This window comes from Montipora foliosa, chromosome 3, assembly GCF_036669935.1.
Source record: "Montipora foliosa isolate CH-2021 chromosome 3, ASM3666993v2, whole genome shotgun sequence".
NCBI lineage: Eukaryota > Metazoa > Cnidaria > Anthozoa > Scleractinia > Acroporidae > Montipora > Montipora foliosa.
Genome location: NC_090871.1, coordinates 56,706,528 through 56,717,079, shown reverse-complemented (window position 1 = coordinate 56,717,079; position 10,552 = coordinate 56,706,528).

Below are 10,552 nucleotides of genomic sequence, written 5' to 3'. Positions count from 1 at the left end.
AAATACAGAATCGTGAAGTCTAGTGCCCGGGAAATATTTGAATACCTGACATATTTACAGCTTACTAGTGATATGATTTTTAATTTCCAACGTCCATATAGTCTTAAAAGCAAAGTGACAAGACATAAATGATTTGCAGGAAAATTCAGCCTGCTTGGAGACTTTTCAACTAGTCTTTGGATCATGAATAAAATATTTTTGTACTGGAATGCATATTATCGTACTCGAATATATATTGTACTGGAATATATATTGTTGTAGTCGAATAATTTATATTCTTGTACTGGAATATATATTTTTGTGTTACCCATGTGGGCCACCGTAGTAGAGGGAGATCCGTTATGAAAGCCGGGGGACTTTTAGAGGAAACTCTTTGTTTGGTTTATGGCATGTCACGTGACCGCGGTGGTGCACAGAATATCAAAATGGCGAGCAGCGAGTAGCTTTGCTTCGAGTTTGCGCGAGTTTATTCTTTTTTCACGGATGATCTAGAAATGATTTAACTGAAATATTATGTGAAGAAGATTCGTAAGTGATGCCAGGGGTCAACTGCACCGTTTTTGGCTGCGAATCGTGCAGAATATCGAAGAGAATAGGAATTTTTAAGCTGCCTGTCGCGAAAGACGAGGCTTATCGAAAATCAGAGCGCAACGACTGGCTCGGAGAAGTAACGAAAGCACGCAAAAATCGACCAGGATTTCAGGGCGCAGATAAAAAACGACAAAGTGTTCGCTTCCGAGAAGCACTTCAAACCCGTGGATACTGAAATATGTAAGTATCGCTTTATTTTCTGTCAAACTGTAGAGATACGTTTTCACACATTCACAACAAAAAACCACAATCATTAGCACAGGTCGTACAGTTGAGTTCGTTCGTTCGTTGTTTCCAAATCCTAGTTGTTGCTGCAAGCTGTAGCGTTTATATTTCTTCATTCCATTTTTATGTGTCCATTTAGTTCACTCTGCAAAAAAATTACGAAGAAGAAACTGCGATTCGGGGCTTTACCGACAGTCAACATGCCTCGGAAGAGTCACGACAGCAAGCTGTCTGGCTGGCTTGATTTCTGCATAAGTTATGATCAGTCCATAGTTAGAAAGAACATCACTATCACTAGTAGCCTTAAGAGTTATTGTAACGATGTCAATTCCTTGTGAAGCCACTTTTGGAGCTAGCTGGCGGAAGTAATATTCTGCTATTACAAAAATCTTCTGAGCCGGCTCTGTAATTGACCATAGCCCACCACAGTTCAAACTTGCAATCAGATTTTGATTTGAATTATTGATATAATCAAGTTTGCCAGCCTTTAGTATTGCCATAGCTTGATGGCTATTCACAGTACCGGTTCTTGCATGTTTCTTGTACAAATTGTGCAGCACATAACCTCCTAGGCATTGCAAGCCAGCCCTTACCCTCTCAGATAATACTGTAGTGGTGGGATTACTATTGTCACCAGAGTTCTTGCTCCTCTTGCAGTATGCAATGAGGCAGTCGGCAACTTTGGTTGACAATAATGTGGCAGCATTCCTTGACAGTCCAGTGAAGAACTGTGTAGACTTCACAGGAACTGTTGTATAATAATCCTGATAAGACTTATCCAAGTCATTCTTTAAAAACCCATTGTACATTGATTTTATGATAGTGAATTCAAACTTCCTTCCTCTGGCTGCTGAAAAGAGTGCTTGCTTAGTTCATCCCTCAAGCTTCCTGTAAACACTTCAGCTTCATTTATTTTCCTGATTGCGGAAGCCACAACTTCAGCGAGTAGGTTGACGCTCAAAGGCTGACTAGATCCTTCGTAAAGACTGCTATGTTTCAAAATTCTGTGTCGTTCATAACCTCCTTTGGTTTTATATTTTTTCCTACAGTCTTTTGCAGATAATGTCTTGTTGCTGGACCTACATCAAAACAAAGGAAAAAAATACGATTCGAGCAAGATCATATTTCTAAAACCAGCTAAAACGTGATGTGATACTCTGAATTCACAGCGGTTTCCAGCAAGTTATTTAAGGCACGTCTTCTCATATTAAACGGGCCATTCAGTGTAAAACGTGTTCTTAGCTTCTGCAGAAATACTGATCAGTCATTGCAGGTAGGACATGCATATTTAAGTTGCATTTTTGGGTTTTATAGACTTGAGTGACTCGAGTAACTTGCCATACCACAAATATATAAACAAGTGTGTTACCCATTTTCAGGTCAAAGAAATCACATGTAGAACCTAATGCTGGGAAACGATGTCCCAGTATTTTCCCATTTGTGGGTTTAATAACAACCCAATATTTTCCCAAAATGAGAATCTGTTGGTCCCATCAATTCTCCAAACTGTGATTCTGCTGTCCCAACAATTTCCCAAACATGGAAATTTTCAGTCCGTACAATTTCCCTAAATTGGCATTCTGCTGTCCCAACAAATTCCATAACCCGGGATTCTCCCTTCCCATTATTTTCCCAAGAACAGGACTTTCCTGTCTCATTGTTTTCACAAGGATGGCATTTACCTATTCCAATGTTTCCATAAAATGGGGATTATCTGGGTTATTTTCACAAGAATGGATTAATTTGTTAGCCTACTATTTCCACAAAAATTAGAATTTTCTGTGTCAGTATTGTTACCAGAGAGGTATTTATTAACACCAAAAGTATTAGAGTTAAGCATTTTTCAAGAGTGGAAATTCCTTTCTCGTTTCACTTGTTTTACATATCCAACGAAACTTTTAACAATGCACCCAGTTAGCCTAGTTATTATCTCTGTGCTACCAAAAAAGTCTCTCTAAGTCAATGTCAATTCAAAACATCGTGGTTTACAAAAAACAGCATCTTTGAACATGCAATATGAATCCTCTGTTGCACACAGTTGTTACATGGACATACAGGATCAATATACATATAATTGCGAACTTTACAGGTTTTTTCTCTGTGAACAGTTATGTCAGCATTCTTTACATCTCCATAGCTGACTCCATGTTTGAATGAAACATATTTGTGAGTAATCAGCTTTCTCGCTGTAACCTCCATTATCTGTGATGCGGTGAGTGCTGTCAGGCTCTTGAACTGAACCTGGAACCTCCCTCTCAATAGTTTAAAACATGCTCCTCCCGGTCTGGAATTCACCCCAGTCACTGACTTTATTATCACCATCGCTGACTTTTTGGTTATCTTGCTGTCAGGAGCTGGTTTAGATAATAATGATTCCTCATCAAAGGCTTTATCTGGCTCATTGTCTGAAAAACCATTACTTAATATCACAGTATCAGTGGAGCATAATGAACGGTCATCCCCATCCTAAAAACAAAAAAGTACAGCCATTATTAGATCGACTGGCTTATAATGACAACTTATCCGAACATTCACTCACAATAATTGAAACGTCTTTCCAAGAAGGTTTTAAAAAGAACAATTTTACTCCTCTAGAAGTGCTGTTGGTGTCTACATATATTCAAGCTGACTGATACTGCAGCTTTTTCAACACAAACTAAACTATACAAGTTGCCAAATTTATGAAGATGGCAAACGGGCCTCTCATTTGAGCTGCACAGTGGGGTTTTTTAATCAAAAATCATGAAAATTTAACAGCTATGAGATGGAGACTCAAGTCTTTAAAAACAATGTTTCTGTAAACCTAACAAACATTTTCCATCATAAAATGCTAAAAACAGCATTTCAATGCCCACCGCAGAATTATCAGGAGAAAAGTTGCCTTTCTCGTCAGCCTTTGCCTGATTTACTTCCGGCAGTTTAACAGAAGCATGCAGTAAATTAGCTTATTTTGCTAAACCAATTAAAAGAAATAATGTTGCATTTTTTAGCACTATTTCAATTTCAGAAATGCTTCATTATGCTGCAGTCCTATCTTTCATATTTCCATAATGAATACTGAATCTACTCTATTAAGCACTTCCCCTTATTAAGCACCACATGAGACCAAAATTTGCTAAAGAGCTCTGCCCTTGAATAAGACTGCATTCATTCACAACAGTTCAGCACTTAAAGTATCATCAGACTGAATTCAATATTGCTTGAGAAGCCAAACTAAATCACAAATATGGTACAACTCAATATAAACCAGCTTCCGAAATTTATACCCCTGGCCCCAGTTGATCAAAAGGTGGATGTTAATGAGCAAAAAGCTAAGTGTGCAGTAAATAATACAACAAAAAGTATAAAGGTAACCTGAGAAACAAAACTACGATGAACTGGAGTAGTTATAGTTTAAGTGACAAATTCTGCGAGCTCGAGTTTTGGCCATAATATTTTCCAGGGAAGGGTTACGTTTTTGCAAACGTTTTTCCATTGCATAATTGAGACATTAACTTATGTAACGTTTCCACTTAACAATAATTCAAGGTTATCTAAGTATAAAACACTCACTTTGAAAGATACAAACGCCCTAGCTCTGGGCAAAAGGATGCGAGATCGCCCACTGAAGGCTTAGCACTTGGCGGTGGCGCTGTTGTCTGGACGTTTCTACCCTTCTCTCGTTGCGATCGCTGCATCAGTTTTTCAAACTCTCTTTTGAATCGAAGCGCTTTTCCATATGTTAATCCAAGTCCAACAAAGGTATTGGAGTCTCCATCTCTTTCCAGGAGGTCAGTAATCGTGAGAGGGCAGTTAATTTCTTCATCTGTCGCCAGAATAGATAACATCAACAGTGAAAACGATTTACTTCTAACTGCAAGACGACCGCGGGCATCAGCATTTCACAAGCTTACCTTGGAAAGCTTTGGCGATATCTTCGCCGAAGAGCTGGGATAACATTTTGTTTATTTCTTCTGAGGTTATTTCTTTCTCAGCCATCTTTTATGGTAAGGATTCCGAGCTGCACTACGCAATGAAGAGAAAAGGGCGCCAATCTGTTAAGCATGGAGTTTATAACACCGTTTACGGCTCGTGATTGGCCCGTCTTGAGAAAGGCATCAACTAATTGGCTGTGGCTTCCCACCCAAAAAGCGTGGTTGTGCACTGAGGTCATTCTGTTTTTAGGACAGCGGACATTTTTCACAAAAGCAATGTGGCGGTAAATTTGTGCACATTACACGAATGGCAATGGACAAGAAGCAGCATCACATCATGCTGTTGCAGTGATGAGTTATATCGGCATGTTCAATGCCCTTGTTTAAGCTGCAATGGACGAGCAGTGGATAGAGGCACCGAACGTAGGCACTGGAAAGAAAGTCAAACTGTTTTGCGAACCGTTACTTGTACCTACTCTCAGCCCCACTGATAATAGTCTCTCTGATGAGGAGGAACATGAAGATATGGAAGGTATGCAATATGACAGCATTAACTAAAACGATGTATGTGAAGATAATGGTCATGTTAACTTGCCAAGAGCAGGAATAGAGCAAGGTGCCACAGGCAAACTTGAAGAAAAGGAACCCTACCCTTTGCGGAAATTAGTGGTTAATGTCGTTCTAGATGCTCTTAGGATTGTAAAGGAAAGTGGATCTTCTTGCCAAACGTTTGAGGAAATTTTAAATTATGGAAAAACTGTTTTGTTAGCCAGCAATAACAGTAAAAATATAGATCGTGAAATTGTGCTAACCCTGTGGCCAAAAAACTGGAACGCAGTGCGGAAACTGTTAAAAGAAGAAGGGTATGAAGATGCCAAATTATTTTTGCATTTGCATATGTCGAAGTAAGAAGGAACAAACAAGAAATGGGAAAACTACTAAGAAATTTGTTTACATTGGAAAGTACAGTGTCCTGGAGAATACGGATGACCTATGCATTCACTGTGGAAAGAAAGGCTACCTAAAATGCTACTACCTAGGCATCAGCATAAAAGTGAAGAACTGGTTTAAAAGTGCAGACATGCTTTGTGCGAGAAAAATGTTGTCTCACTGGAAGGCATTTAATAATTGGCTTGGTCACCAAAGCAGCAATCCAGAAAAATGTGAATTCTGGGATGGTGAGCGATGGCTTCAACTACAGGGGTTCTGGGAGCCTAACAGCACATGGACTTTGCCAGCACTCTGTCCTCATTGTAGATTAGAGACCTTAAGCAGCAGACGTTCGTGAGCCACGGCCGGCGGCCGGAAGTTACTTTGAGAATTTTATTTCATACTGCGCATGGCATCACATTCGTCTCTGGCAGCGCGGACCCCAGAACGGCATGTTTTCGGACCGTTCTCTCCAGAACTTCCACCTTTAAGACGTCTAGGTAAGATATTTAGAAATTGTTTTGTTATTTTTCGACGCTACTTTCCTATAAGGCTCCAAATATATATTTTTAATATATTGTACAGGTTTGGAAATGGACTGGACTGAAAAACATGCTATATGTTTGGGTTGTGAAATTCTAGCAAGTGGTATATTTAAGTCTACGAAGAAAAAAACAGTTCAGCGAGCTCAAGTATGGCAGCAAATCGCAGATATTTTGTGTAGCTATGCTACACCAACATTTACAGTGTGCAAACGTGCCGTACGGGATCGTTATGGAATAATCTCGTCCAAGTATAGGAAAACGTTACGCACCGAAGAAAGAGCGAGTGGTATCGAAGTGGAGCAGACCGAATTCGAGGTGCTTCTGGAAGAGCTTATTGAACAAGAAGACGTAAGCGAAGAAGGGGGAAACGAAGCTAAAAGAAAAACTGAACAGGATAAGTCTAAAGCCCAGGAAAAACTGCAATGGAGAACCTTGGAGAAACAAAAAAGAGGAAGCTTGTAAATGGCGAGCAAGATGATGCAACATCATTGCCTTTGAAGAATAAAACAAGAAGATCCGGCTCAGAAGTAGTTGGCTACCTAAAGGAAAAGTCAGAGCAAGAAGCAAAATTACGAGAGCAAGAAATTGAAATAAAGAAGACACAAGAAGAAATGGAAGGCAAGAGATACGATTCCCTGATGGCCATGATGACACAGCAACAACAACAACATCAGCAAATTCAAGCATCAATGGCCGAGCAGAATAAATTAATGCTCAACTTACTTTCAAAGTTGGTTATCAATTAAATTTTACTGCTGGCTGTGCTTGAATATTTTACGAAAGTTGTTACAGTGGTTTTTTTATTAGTATTGTAAGAATGTTCTCGAGTTCAGATGTTTAAATCTTGTTGACAATGCTTGGCTTGGTCGAATGAAATTGTGTTAATCTAGTTGGCCCAAAAATTGCTTAAAAAATAAGTTGCCTGAGTTTTAATTTGTCAGTTGTCACAGTTACAGTACTTTTGATCACCAAGAGTATTCAAAGATGTGTGGTTGCTGTTATCTCGACAATAGTTGCATTTTACATCGCGCAGAATGCCTGGACATCATGAAGTATTCATAATCACTGAAGCGGCAAATTCCGAATGCGATCGTGCTCTGAAGAGCCATAAATTAGAGAAGATTGGGCCGAAACTAGGCAACTAGGGTTCACAAAATTCACTTTCCCGAGTCTCAGAAATGATAATTTCAAGGTTCACGCACGGCTTCTTGAAAATCAAGGATTAGTCTAGAATTTGCACTAAAAAAGAATGAAATTGAGGAAGTAGAAGTTTTACGTTTTTCCACTTGAATATAGGAAAAGTTTGCAAATTTTCGTATAGACAGTCATTTTGGAGAGTAATTTTGGGAAAACTAACATACCTACTAGACTTTCACGCACGGCAAATGGCAGATGAGTCTGTCCTTGAAAAGAATCCGTTTTAATTTCGAGAATTGGTCACGAGGAACCTTTACGTTTTTCAGTTTGAAAATTATTAGTCGTAGTTTCATTTGAAAATGGCGCGTTTAGAGCTGGCGAGCTATTGTTTTCAGCCCAGACATGAATAACAATGCCTGTCAAATGAAGCAATGCCTATTGTTGAAAACCACTCCGCATGAAAAAAGTGTTCATAACTACCGCGAATTTTAAAATTGCCATAAGGATCGGCTGTTTTAATCAGGACCTTCGGACAAAACAAAGATGATGGCGTGCGCGACCAATAAATACGATTGTGATCGGGAGCTCTTTTCAGAGCTTTTACGATTTTTAAGTGACGGAGAAGGTTTATGGAAATGGGGGACGTTTTGTTTTGTGATATTGTCGCTTGACCCTTACCGTTTATAACTCCAGAGTGTTGTTGTTAAATATGCGACGGAATTTTAGTTCTGACCAGAAGGTCTTTAAGGGACTTGTCCTTCCTGTAGGCGACAATTGGTGGTTCAGAAAATATTTGACTGAGTCTATTGCTCCCAGTTACGAGGTGCCAATGTTGGGTTGGGTTGAAAGTCGTGATGAAAGGCAAAACATTCCTGGATGTTTTTGTTTTGTTTTGTAGAGCCTCGTTTCGTGATGAGAATTTTACTTCGGCTAAAATATTTTCGGCGAGTCCTTTAGGGTAATCTCGCTCGAGTAAACGAGTTAGAAGTTCTAGCTTTCGTAACTCGAAAGTTTCTTTAACCGAGTTTGTTCCCAGTAAACGCAAAGTTTCTCCTTCAGTTCTGACCAAAAGGTCTTTAAGGGACTTGTCCTTCCTGTAGGCGACAATTGGTGGTTCAGAAAATATTTGACTGAGTCTATTGCTCCCAGTTACGAGGTGCCAATGTTGGGTTGGGTTGAAAGTCGTGATGAAAGGCAAAACATTCCTGGATGTTTTTGTTTTGTTTTGTAGAGCCTCGTTTCGTGATGAAAATTTTACTTCGGCTAAAATATTTTCGGCGAGTTCTTTAGGGTAGCCTCGCTCGAGTAAACGAGTTAGAAGTTCTAGCTTTCGTAACTCGAAAGTTTCTTTAACCGAGTTTGTTCTCAGTAAACGCAAAGTTTCTCCTTTAATAAAGCCTTCTTAACTTTTTGCTGTTGCTCGAGTGGTTGCGAGCGGGAGTTTCTTAACATTGAGAGGGTGAATTGAAGAGAAGTGCGTATGTTCAAAGGTTTCTGATTAGAATATAAACGTTGATTCCCTCTTCTTGGGGAATGTTAGTGTAGAGTGAACACACATCTAGTGAAACCAGAATCGCGTTATCTTGAAGTGGAGTGTTTTCAATGAAGTTGAAGGCACCACATTTGTTGCCGTGGGTTTGGCGGAGGTTGCCCTTGTGAAGAGTTGCCCTATTCACAAATAGTATAAAGCAGGCCAAACGGCCTTTTCAAAATTTCGATGCTGTTACAATATTGAACGTTAATACACCTGCTGCTGGTGCGCACTTATTCAGCCATACTGCTTCACTTTAATTTAACAACCATGGAGTTACACACCGTAAGGGCCGAGTGACAGCGTTACAACAAAACGCATCGGGAACCTTCTCGCAAACCAAGATCCGTCAGCCTCTTATTCATTTCGATTCATTTATATTCATTCATTTAAAAGCGAAACAAAGCTTTTTAAGTGTTATACTTACCCGCATTTCATTGACATAAATGTGAAGCAGAAACGCGCTAAAAGATACAATCACTTTACATTCACGCACGAGCAACATAACAAACTTTAATGAAGCTCACTGCTGATTGCCACAGGCCTTAATCACTCGGCGGCCATCTTGAGTCGCGAGGGATTGAAAAGTTTTGTTTTTGCGAAACTCGTTTCCAAAGTTCTTTTTCTCGATTGCTTCGCTCTGTTAACCATTGATTCGAGTTGATTCATTTCTTTTGACAAATTTCAGTCTGTCGATTGCACGTAAGAAACTGTGCCGGAAAATAGCGGACTTTTTGGTTATGTTTGTTGTGAACAAGAGGCCGAGCGCTTTTTAGAGTAAATACGCGAATCTTAAGTGCGAAATCCTAAAACAAGCATTTTGCGAGATCAAAAAGGGTAAATGCAAATTTGAAATGTTTGTGGAAGTCGGCTTGTAATGCATTCTCAAAGTGTGATATCGAGAAACAATAGCGAACACAATAAATTGAAACGTTCTTTGTTTCTTAGCTCCGCCCTGACAAGTTAATGAGCAAAGCAGAATTCGCCAAGGGAGAAAGAGCGCCTAATATTTGACCAAGGAGAATCATTTGAGTCATTCTTGGCCGCTAATTTTACTGATCTATAATTTTTATTGCTCTGGAAGGAAATGTCCGGAGAACAATAGGCATTCTGCGCGATGATATTTTTGTTTACTCAGGAATCTATTAAAAAAAAAATCGGATGATGACTTGTTGTTGAGACTTCATGGAGCAATTAAAAATATGTTGTGATAGTTTCCAGGTATGAGAGGGAAGCTAACATTTGTTATAATTTTTAGAGGTTACCTCATTTTGAAGGGAGGTGTTGTAAATGGAGGTTGAACATGTTGTACTTTATCAGGACTACCCATGCTAAACTTTTTCGGTGGTACAAAGGGAGTATCACTGCACTACCAAAATGCAAGCATATTGAAACATATTTCTCGCATTAAAAGATGCAACAAATATAGATAATGGTTGATTTAGGAGGTTTTAATTAACAGTTACAACTGCTAAGTTTGAAAGTTGTTGTAAATGTTTCAAACGAGAGTTTGATATCAAAAGTTCTTAAATAAGATTTTGAAATCTCTTTTAACTGTGATACATGTAGATGAAGATATCTTCGTGCAAAGTATTCCTGGACTGTCGGTGGATGTAAATCAAAGTGGATGTTTTATTGCCATACAAGCAAGTGTTTTATTGCCATACAAGCATTCTGAA